The sequence below is a fragment of the Eucalyptus grandis genome, chromosome 11 (assembly GCF_016545825.1).
Source record: "Eucalyptus grandis isolate ANBG69807.140 chromosome 11, ASM1654582v1, whole genome shotgun sequence".
In the NCBI taxonomy this organism is placed as follows: Eukaryota; Viridiplantae; Streptophyta; class Magnoliopsida; order Myrtales; family Myrtaceae; genus Eucalyptus; species Eucalyptus grandis.
The window spans coordinates 1,139,888-1,151,685 of record NC_052622.1 but is presented as its reverse complement, the minus strand read 5'-3'; the positions used below and the strand labels follow the sequence as shown (position 1 = coordinate 1,151,685).

The following is an 11,798-nucleotide window of genomic DNA, read 5'->3' as shown; positions in this document are numbered from 1 at the left end:
CTAAACCCATAGTATTTACAAATAATCAACCCAATTGCAAGCAAAATTTACACCATAATTTAAAACAAAATCTCTTCATATGGTTGATCCAATAAGTGTTTTTGACATCTCTTATTCTTCTATGTAGCACCCAAATTTTTCATCTAAAATTCAGCATTTAGCCGCTTCTTTAACACATCAATTTCCCACATAATCTTAACTGTTATCAATATGTCATCAACAAATAATATTAGATTTATCAAAGATCCATCCTCCAATCTCCTAAAGTAAGCTGTCCAACTAACTTTCGAATAGCTTCAGCCATAAAAGCATCAAAATAATTATACCATTATTTAGGAGATTGTTTCAACCCGTAGAAAGATTTATTTAATAAATAAACATGGTTTTCTTTACCCAAAATAACAAATCCTTTTAACTGCCTCATGTAAATCCATTCCTTGAACTCATTGTGAAAAATTGCCATTTTCACATCCAGTTGTTCTAGCTTGAGATCATGTGTAGCAATTAAGACAAGTAATATTCAAATATAAGTATGTATTATAATAGGAGAAAAGACCTTGTTGTAATCAATGCTCTTTTGTTTTGTATAACCCTTCACAATAAGTTTTACTTTATACCTCGATGCCTTCCTTCCATTTGTAGACCCACTTGTTTCCAATGATATTGTTGGTCTTCGATACTTTAGCAAGATCCCATTTTTAGTTCTAATGGAGCGATTTCATCTCTTCATTCATAGCCTTTACCCACTATAAAGATTCAGCACTAGATATTCTCTCGAAGCAAGACGAAAGCTCATATGTTTCTACTTTATTACTTTATTGTCAATGCATAAGTAATAAATGTAGAATTATAATGTATAAGTGGCCCAATTTGCCTTATTTATCTACTCATAACTATAAAGTGCTACAATTTTGCTACTTATTTAGATTGTGCATGGTAACGTTTCAACTTCGATGAATAATTTCTTTTTAGAAATAGTTTTTTTCTACTCATTGGAACAATTTCTAAGCAAAATAATATACAAAATTTATATTTTCGAAATAGAAAAGGAATATAAATGAGTTTGGTACAAATCATAATTTTTTGCATTTGTTTATTTTTCTTCTTACTTATGAACTGCCAAATGTCGACAGCTGACGACAACTGGTGGGTTATGGGTAGTGGGCGGTGACAACAGTCGATGGTCGAGCGGCAACGACAACGGTTGGCGGTAGTTAGGCGACGGTGGCGAGCAACGGGCGATGGCTGCGGCAAGGAAGATGAACAAAAGAAAAAAAGAAAAGAAAAAAAAAGACTTATTTCTAGAAATTGTTCATGAAAATAATAAGTTATTTTTTTTTTCTTATTTTTGTTCCAATGACACCATGATATGTTTGCTTTGCTAGTCTTCTATCAAAACATAGTAGTCTCGTAGAAGATCACATTTCCGCTAATTAGAAAATTAAGTGATATGGGATTAGTGTACCATAATCAGTAACCTTTGAACTCTCATGTGTGTAAGCAAAAAAAAACAAAAACAAAACAAAACAAAAACTCGAATCAAAGCATAAAACTTCCCAAATTCCCATACTTATTACCCAAATCAAAAAGTTTCAGGTATTTTTTACTCTCCTATATAATGAGGAATTATAAGAAGAACATAAAGGAAAGATAAGCTAAAGGATTGTTCTGGTATCTATTTTACCCATGAATTTATCGTGGTAATAATTTCGAGTACTCCTAGTGCTCGCAAACCCACTAAGAGAGGAATCGATTGAAGAAGAGCGCCGAGGCTGTTCCTACTTGGCCCAAGAAAAAGACAGGGTCTCTTTCCATGGGTCTAGTGGAGGCCCACTGAATTTGAGCGAGAGATAATGTTTTCCCACTGGTCAACGTCCCATTGGTTAACTGCGCACGTCATGGTACGATGCGTCGACAATTCTCATATTTATCGTACTACCTTTTCTCTTTCTTTTCACCTGTTTCGTTTCTCGCTGCTCTCTCTTTCGCATGTCGCTCTGTCTCTCTCTCTCTCTACGCTCTTTCTAATAAAAATATACGTTTTTTCGGAAAAAACAAAAAGTCTTCTCTCTCTACACTCTTTATTAATTTTACCAAAACAAGAGAATCCATCTGCTTCTTTGAATCTTCGTTACCAAATTAACCATGCCGTTTTGGTTGACCTTGAATGCTTTGCTTTCCTCCCTGTTTCTTTCCTTTTTTGTTTGTATTTCCTTTTCATGGTTCACGCCATATTTGCCCTGAGTAGAAGATCATTGAATTTTGAATGATAACTTTTTTTCTTCTTTTCATGTTTGTGGCCACAAAATAAAGAGAGATCCATCAACTGCTAACGTATCCTTTGCGTTCATCCCAGTTTTTTGGTTTTCGTCTTCGCCCTCTCGTCCCTCTTTAGGGTTTCTGAATTTTTTGTGGTTCATTTTTCTGACATAGAGTGGAGAAGCTTCCCCTTTTGTTACGCTGGGCAAATCCATATTTCTCCGACCATTGCTTTTGTGAAATCTTTATCCTGTGCTTTTTGACTTGTGTTTGAATGATGAAATAGTCTATCTCTATTTGAAAAAAAGAGAGTTATTTCTCTTGCAGTGTTTTTAGCTTCTCAAGTACTTCAGTCTAAAGTCTAGATAAATCTTCAGCTGGTTGAAGCTGCACAAAGTCACTGGTGAGTTGTGGTTTTTGATTGTTGAGGTATATTTGTTAAGTTCATCGCTATGTTTAAATACTTGTCATTTTAGGGTTGACAACCGTCATGTATGTAGGGACAATTCGATCATGGCAAGAGGCAAAATTCAGATGAGGCGAATTGAGAATGCGACGAGCCGGCAAATCACCTTCTCGAAGCGCCGTAATGGGCTACTGAAGAAAGCTTGCGAGCTCTCGGTCCTCTGTGATGCCAAAGTCGCTGTGATAATCTTTTCACAGAAAGGAAGGCTTTACGAGTTCTCAAGCAATTCTGAGTACGTTTGCATACTGATTTTTTAATTTCTCGAAATGGTTTTAGATAAGGAACATGATTGAGCCTTGTTAACATTCTTATGTCCAAAAGGAGGGCATATACACACATATATGCTGCGTGTTTGTCAGGTGTAAAAAAGAGACAGCATCATGGCATGGGTTTTTTTTCTTGTTCGCCTTTTCTTTTCTACCATTTTTGGTTTTGGTCAAGCGTTTAGTGTCTTTCCCCTTCGATCACGGACTAACCCACCATGATGACCAATTTGGTTCTCATTTTCGGACAATTTTTAAAAACATGGCTTTTATTCAGATATCCTAGTCGAAATTAGCTGAGAAAAGGAAGTACGAAACTATAAAATCTTCTTTTTCGCTGTTCTTTTTTATAGTCATTACACTGGGGTGTACCCTAATCAAATGGCTAGATGCGGGGGATTTGATGATCAAAGGCATTCATTGTGTACGCTGTGGCGTTGGAGTTGGACTCCCTCTTTCTTAATGGTTCTTCCGAGGAAACTAATTGTTGAATATCTTGCAAGTACTGATCTCTTCCAGCTTCTTACATGTTAGAATACTCAGTACTTTGTCTTGGGGGATGAAAACATAATTTAATGTTAGTGACACTGGGGACTGATATTATTTCGTCAGCCTTCGCCCCAATTCCACGTTGATATGAAATGAACATGCCGTATAGTGTTCCTTTTTGAAGTGTTATAGGTTTTAAGGCTGCTTCTAGGGATTGATTTCCATAACTAATTCTTGGGGCATGATGATGATAAGCGTATTTGCAGTAAGGTATTAATCTATTTGAAGTAGATCTTTCCCAAACAAATTTGATAGCTTGGAAGTTGAAAACCAAACTTAAGTTGAAAAGTGTGAAGCCTTCAAACCATACCTTGTTTGATTCAGTTTGTTGTAATTATACTACTTAGACATGAATTAAGACTATTTTATGTACCCTATCTGATAATGGTTAATCATGCAAATCCGTCTTTCAAGTTTATGATCATACCACAAGGCAAAAACTAGAATTTTATATGACATTTATTAGTCGGGAAATTGAATAATGTGTTACCTATCTACCCCCATAATCAATAAGCAATTCAAATCGTGGTTCATTGAATTGAAACTTAGAGCATTATTAATCTCTTTTCTGAACCAAACAAAACATGCAAAAGATTTCAAGTTGATTTTTTAATGGTACTTTAACCCTAAACAAAAAAGTGTGAAACAAGTCCTGACATCTTCTATTTTAGGTACTTTTAATTATACGATGCTTTGAAAGGTGAATAAGGTCATGGGCTTGACTAGATTTGTGTAGTGGTGATTTTATGGGATCGAGTACATTCACTAGTATAATAGATTAAGGCTAACATGACACAACACGCTGATCTCTTGGACTTCTTACTCATAGAGTACTGCAATTGTACAAGTTTGCCATTTTAGTTGCTCCACCATGTAAGTACCCCCTGTTCTTCATTTACGGGAAAAAAAGTGCTTGAAGTCACAAGTTAAATGTAGGTGCAACTCTGCTCTTATAATTTCTCTCAGAAGTAGTGAGTCCTTGTACTGCTTCACAATGCAACTGATGATTTTACAAGCATCATGTGCTGTTCTTACTTCTTACTGACAAAGAGTGGTGTGTGGAATATTGGAGACTTTGGGCTTGAGCAAAACACATTGCATTATTTACTCATATTTAAATATACTTCACGTGCGCACATAATATACTTTTATAATGTGAAGTTGAACATTTTCACGCTAAAATTGAAGGAAAATATTGCTGGCATGGTTATTGATGTCAGAGCATTTTATTAATTCAGAACTAGTAAAACTAGGAGACTTACAACCAACTACATTTGATTCTCATATTTTCAAGGTCTAGTAAATGTCGTTTAAGTTTCCGGAGTCCTTACTTAATTATAGTTTTTTTTTTTGTGGTAAAAGTAAGAGGTATATAGACTTAAGCACAAAAAGCTATACAGTTATACAACAAGGGGGCCCCGGCACCAGCTCACACTCAGAAGGACAGAAAATCCAAACGAGTGGAAGGGGGCCGGGGCTAGGGGGGGAGAAAAGGGGAGGGAAGAGCTGCGAGAGAGATATATTGCAGAAAAAAGCAGCAGCAAAAGAAGGCCAAAACAATGGCCAACAAAGGAGACAAGGGCAAAGAGCACACAACACTGTGGCCCGCACAAGGAAAAGACACAAAGAGGAGAAGAGCAGGAGAGACACCAAGATGGGAACCCAAGCCGCATCATTAGGAGAGATTCGGGAGAGATCCATCGAAGCCTCAACCAGCAACAGCGAGATGGGCAGCAATGTAGCAAAGGACAGCTTCACCAACCTTCAGGCCGAGGAAGAAAATTGGGGGGGGGGAGCCAATAGTAAGCATAATCAATCAAAGATGGAGGGGTGGATGCCCTAGCTAAGTTGTAGTCTTCTATTACGGGGGTTGTCCGGGACTTTGCGGAATGATAAAGTCCTATCATTGACAGCTTTACGAAGGTGGTCCTTTAAAGCCGGGAGGTATAATCTTTCATTGCGAAAAATAATGTTATTCCTTACTTTCCAAATGAGATAACATAAGGCACCAAAGGCAAAACAGCCAATGATTGGTGGAAGGTAGCATCAGAAAGGTGTTCAATAACCCATAAGAGATTGTCCTTCCAAGCATGATTCCTTATTTAATTATAGTTTTTTCTAGTAAAACTAGTTTTATCTTTCCTATGAGTCTTTTTTATCTTTCGAATGAGTCTTGGCAATTACTCATGCTTAAAGGGTCATTCCAAACTCATCTACATAAGCATATGCTATGATGAGTGAGAAGATAGACTTGTCTTGATTCATAACTTATTTAGCTTTGGCTTGAGAACAAGAAGGATTTCTTGTTTTGCTTTTATCTCTTAAATGAATTCTGAATGGTGAGCGAGCTTTCCATTTAAGTTCTCATTTGTGTTACCTCCTAATTCTCTATACTCCCTCCGGCGTCAATTATTTACAAAGTATAAGGAGGACAACCAAGACTTTTCCAAGTAATTCACATAGTTGCAAATAAGTTGCTGAGACGCTAAAAGCTTCTTGCGGAGGCTTATGGTCCTTGCATATTCTGTTCGTGAGTGGTAGTGATACATATTCACTGGAAGTCATGCATGATTCACAAAAATAATAATGTTTAATGTTTAATGTTTGATTACTTTAGTTTTGATGATACCTGATTAATTTGGAGAATGTATTCCTAGTGGCTGAGCTCATATGCTTTTTTTGCAAATTTTTCAGAATCCGAAAGACAATTGATTGATATTGTAGATCTACAAATGGTGCGGATACATACCAGGCTAATATGGAACAATATATTCTGGTCAGTGCTCTAACCTTTCCATGATAATACATTTGGTGCATTCATAAGGAGTTCAGTGAGATTCTCAGTTTAATTATACAAGTTGCCATGTTTGTTAGTCAATAGAAGTCAATAGCGTCGGACTAGTCATATTTAAATTATTCAAGCACATTTTTTAGAGGTTAAGCAGGTTGAGCAGTTCGATTTCATTCATTTTGCTGTATGTAAGAAAGCAACTTCCTGCTGTTTTTTGTTTTTTTCCCTGGTGGATTAACATATAACATCAAACATAACTTTTTTCAGGATAGGGCTTACAGAGAAGTCTATACACGAACACAGATGGCGAGAAATCCTATTTCCCCAGCAACCTTATAATATGTGCTTGTGTATACATAAATAGTCGCCTCATATGCAAAGATCACATGATAAATCTACCCGCATACATGATTTAAATGAATCACTAGAACCACAAGGTAGGGATCATACTAATGATGATGATATACTTGTAAAAAGAGGGATAGAGTCAAGTGACATTCAATTTCCGAATGTATCTTTAATGTGGTAAGTTTTTGCTTAATGAGAAGGTGTATATATCCGAGATAAGCTGCGGATGAACTTACTTTCTGGTTTGGCAATGACTGGGAAGCAGAGAGGAGAAACTGCTGATATGTATAGAGAGACAAATAGGTTTCAAGTTAATTGAAACATTAAAAGTGCTATTTTGGTCTTTGTACATGTCCTCAGGACATTAACTGGTCGTCTAAAATGCTTTCAGCTTCTGAAATCCCACTCATCACCCTCCACGTGATACCTCGAAAACATCACCTCCTTGGGCATCTACATCTTATTGTTTTCTGGAAGGAAGTTTTGAAATTGGCAGTTGGTGTGAGCCCAAACGTAAGTATTTGCAGATCGTAATAATATCGAACCACGTTCTTGATAAGAACCCTACTTTTGATGTCAAGAATTACTGAGGCGCTAAGCCATAGAAGCGACCATGGTTTGTGTCCGGCTACAAATTTTGCAAGAACATTAGGATTCTTGTAGTAGCAGTCTTAGTTTTGCAGGATCCTGTGGTGTGACAGATTTGTTCACTATGATTGGTTTTATCCATTACTAATTTCACATTTGTTCAATTTGTATTATTCCGTTCACTGGATTCATAAATATCACAATCTCCATATATGTGCAGCATCTGAAGCAAGAAACCACGGATATGGAGAGGAAGATTGAGCTTCTTGAAGTTTCTCTACGGTCCACAAATTTTGAGACTTCTCTCTTATATATTGTGGATCGAAATGGATTCTTGATATCTAATTCCCTAAACTATGGTACTCCTTTTCTTTTTTACATCAGGAAGCTATCAGGACAATGTCTCGGATCTTGCTCGATTGACGAAATCCAAGAGATAGGGGATCAGCTCGAGCGAAGTTTGAGCAGCATTAGGGAAAGAAAGGTACACGCGTCTTTGGCATATTTGTCCTTTTCTCTGAGCCTAAAGTGTTTTGAGAACTTTCATCGAGTAGCTGCTGTTTTTGGAGGCATGGATATGGTGAGAAGGGAAAGAAAACAATGAGAAACAATTTCCCTTGAACGACTAACAAGACTGACCAATTTCAATAGAGACTGCAATTGCATTCAGGAGCGGAAACACCAGTTTCAATAAAGACTGCAGTTGCATGTAGACTAAACACGTTAAACTTGGCGTCTGAAAGGAGAGAATCAATTTTTCTCCAAGCATACATGGCATTTTCTACCTAATATAAAAGAATGAAAGCACATTCACAAATCACCCTTTTTCTTCATCGTTACTGACCCGTTCTCTTTTTCCAATAAAGAAGGAAAATGTCATGGTTATTCTTCTATCATTATTTTTCCTAGAGTTATTTGGACGACTCTATTGTTCCTTTTTCGACAGAAAAAAGATTGAATATTTTTAAAGGCTGGTAAACTTTTGAAAGAGTTGTATGTGACAAAAAATTGTAATAAAAAAATTTGCAGTTGCCTGATTTCTAACTAATTTATTAATAATTTACCAACACTTTTATAAAATCGCTAACTCCTTTTAACAATGTGCAATTATCAATATCTCTTTCTTTTTATCAACTTTTACTTTTTTTTATTTTTTTACCATTTCTTTAATTGTGATAGCTATTATACATATTTACCAAGACAAACTTATATTTCACTTAAATTACTAACTCTATTTGGGTTACCAACTTTCGTGTGACTAACTTACCATCTCCTATTTGGTGTTTCTTAGTGCAATTTTTCCTACTCTAGCCCTTTCTTTGACTACTCTTGAGATAGAGTGGAAACATCGTCTTATGGTGTAGAGTGAGGTCTACTGTTTCTCATCTGCCTTACGTGCCAACAACTTCAGCAGATAGTTCTTCTCTTTATCACTTTCTTAGTTATAAAATAAATTCTGTTGATAAAAATAGTTTCACTCTTCATCTTCACTTATAAGACTCGTACACACATAAATGTTTGCCTTACTTAGGAACCCAACTAGAAATTACCAATCTTAATTATAGGAGTTACTAACTTTTCTCTGATTAAGTAACCAACTAATTCCATGTCACCAACTCTTATTTGATTATTTAACAAGTTTATTTGGTTTGGTTAAATGACTGGCTTTTCTTCTCTAACCCAAAAAAAAAAAAAAAAAAAAAAAAAAAAATTCATCGATCATTTCTTATCAATGGTTTCTTGGCACTTATTGACACAAATTAATACTTATCAACATGAAAAAAAAAATAAAAAAATACCCTGCATTCTTTGGCACGAAATAATATAGAATATCATGAGTTTTTTATTATATTAACCTCACCGATTTCCATGTACTACTTATCACTTGAACTATGTTTCTGGACAATTTGCGAAGCATTGTCCTTTCATTTCTATCGTCCATCATTTCAACTTATTTTCTCTCTTTTTACCACCTTGTGCTAAGAAACGTATGGGGAAGATATGCACACACACGAAAGTTAAAATATTTCTATGGAACTCTTTTACAGGCTCAATTATTCAATGATCAGATACAGCAGTTACAAGCAAAGGTAAGTGGACAAATATGATGAATGCATATCCGATCTCATCAGGCATTGTTAAATTCCTGGTTATATTAATCTAGCAACTTTATTTGGTGTACTTCAGGAGAGGTCTCTGAAAGAAGAGAATGAAAAGCTTCTTGCAAAGGTGTCACCCTCTTTCCCATCTGTGCTTTTATTTCCTTCCTGTCACTTGTCATGCATCATCACGTTTCTGTGCATATACTAACCACTATCCACAAACTTGTGAAACCTGCAATAGAACCTCTCAATCATTTTCAAGTATGATCTAACAGTGCAGTTCTATGATCTGCTAAGACCAGAGAGAGGTCTTTAATGATTAATAATGGTTTTTGCCCTAATGTTCTAACACGCTTGTGTAGTGAAGAAGCTTGTTGCTTTTGTCCATCAAATTAATATTAGTAGATTGTGTGCTGCACAGTTTGTTGTCCTGGTTAAATTTGCTGGTCATCAGTTTATCTTGCTCTCTATTGGTCCTGGTGCTAAAACCTTTAAAGAGTACTGCTACATGACCAGTTTTTATGAAAAGGACAATGCATAATGAGAGGTACTTAATTTCAGGGTTATGTACCTGTATTTATGTTGGACCTTTCTCCATCTGTGAGAAGTTTTGTTTTTGATAGCATAAGTTCAAAAGATCAGATAGGTTGAACATCACCGAAGAATTCTATGATCTTGAGACCGTATGATCTGCTTGAAACTTATTTCAAGCACTAAGCTGCTAATCCAAGTTGAGAAAATTACTGTCACATTGATAAATTTACTGTCACGAGATACAGTACTACTTATCTCTTTTGCATGGAACTGTAGACAAACTCAGATCTCTGTGTGCTTCTATGGTCCCACACTTGATCTATTAAGAAAGTGATTGACTCCATGATAGAAGTTACTAATACAGAGTTACGAACTCATGTTGGGAAAACAAATTTTAGGGGAATTACGATCAAGAGATACAACTATGTATATTAGACTGTAAGACTGTAGGATTGTAGATGGACCCAAATCTGTGTCTTTCTGTGCTGACCATTACTTGATCTGCTTAGAAGTTACTGACTTGAAAAGAAAAAGGTTACTAGCACTGAGTTAGTGACCCGCATTGTGGATATCACAATTTTGAGAATATTTATTTCACGAAGAACGTATTGGGTTTTCCAATTGGGGACTATAGATGCAGCCAAAAATTTAAGTGATCACATTTGGCGTACCTAATCACTTTTTGAGCTTTTTTATTTTTTATCCTTGTCTTTTTTTAGAACGGAAGAGAGAATCACTTCTAGAGTTAGTTGTTGGGATAAATTCAACTTTCCTAGTGAAAATATCAAAAAGTTAGTAATTTCCAATACGGTAATAAAAATTAGTATCACGATGTTTCTGAGTAATTAATGTTAAGAAACTACTACCCAACTTGCTATCATCAGGTACAATTCTATGCTTCTAACATGGGATTGTAGAAGGAATGAAAGTTTGTGTCTTTCTATGATGTTGTAAACATTAGACGATCTGTGTAGAAAAACACTAACTTGATAACAAAAACTAATAGCCTTTTAATATGACCACTTCTTATAAAATTACAATAACATAGAGGATATTACTTTCATGAGATACTAGTCTGTACTTTAGACATTGACAGTAGGTGGAACCGAAGTTCGTAGGCATGGCTGGTGTTGCTAACCACTTTTAGGGTTTTTTTTTTTTTTTTCCCGACCATGGAGGAGAGAACATCTTCTAGAGTCAAATGTTGGGAAAAATTGAAATTTCCCAGTGACAATTAATAGATCTGAGCACATAGACAAATGCTTCACCACCTAATTAGATCCAGTGAAAGGCTTGTTCACTGCTTGTAAATCTCAAATTGCGTTGAAGCTTTTTCCCATTTTAATTCAGTGAAGGTTTCCAGAGTCTTCATCACCATTCAATTGCATTTGTTATTTCATTAAATTTAAAAGCATTTTGGGTCCTTTTTTTTTTTTTTCTTTCTTCCAATTTCAGTGTCTCGCAAATCCTGGGCAATCAACAGCTCATCCAAGAGCAGCAACAATACATAGCCGGAGGAGCTGGAGTACATATGTTGAGACTGGGTTGTTCATCGGATTACCAGAGAGTTAAACTGGTTCGCCATCACCCTAATAATACCTGTTCAATAGAATAAAATAAAAACTATAGCAATATCACTCGGTGATATCTTTACTCAGTCGAATTCCCTTAGCATTGCCAAGACAACATGTGCATGGGATTCACGGTAGTCATTTCAAAAATCCACGAGTAAGAATAGCGAAGGCAAAGAAAATATCATATTAGAAATGAACAATTACAAGGACATATACAAGGAAGATTCGGCGAAACAAAGGAAATAACTTGCCTACACCTTGGACTTCAAATTTTAATTACAACATCGGTTGATTCCAAGAAAGAAACGTCTCTATTGAACATGT

At 35.8% G+C, this 11,798-nt stretch overlaps 1 pseudogene; it reads left to right on the top strand.

Moving 5' to 3' along the window:
* Positions 1-2,067: 2,067 nt before the first annotated feature.
* LOC120290005 lies at positions 2,068-11,581 on the top strand (annotated as a pseudogene).
* The last annotated feature ends 217 nt before the right edge of the window (positions 11,582-11,798 follow it).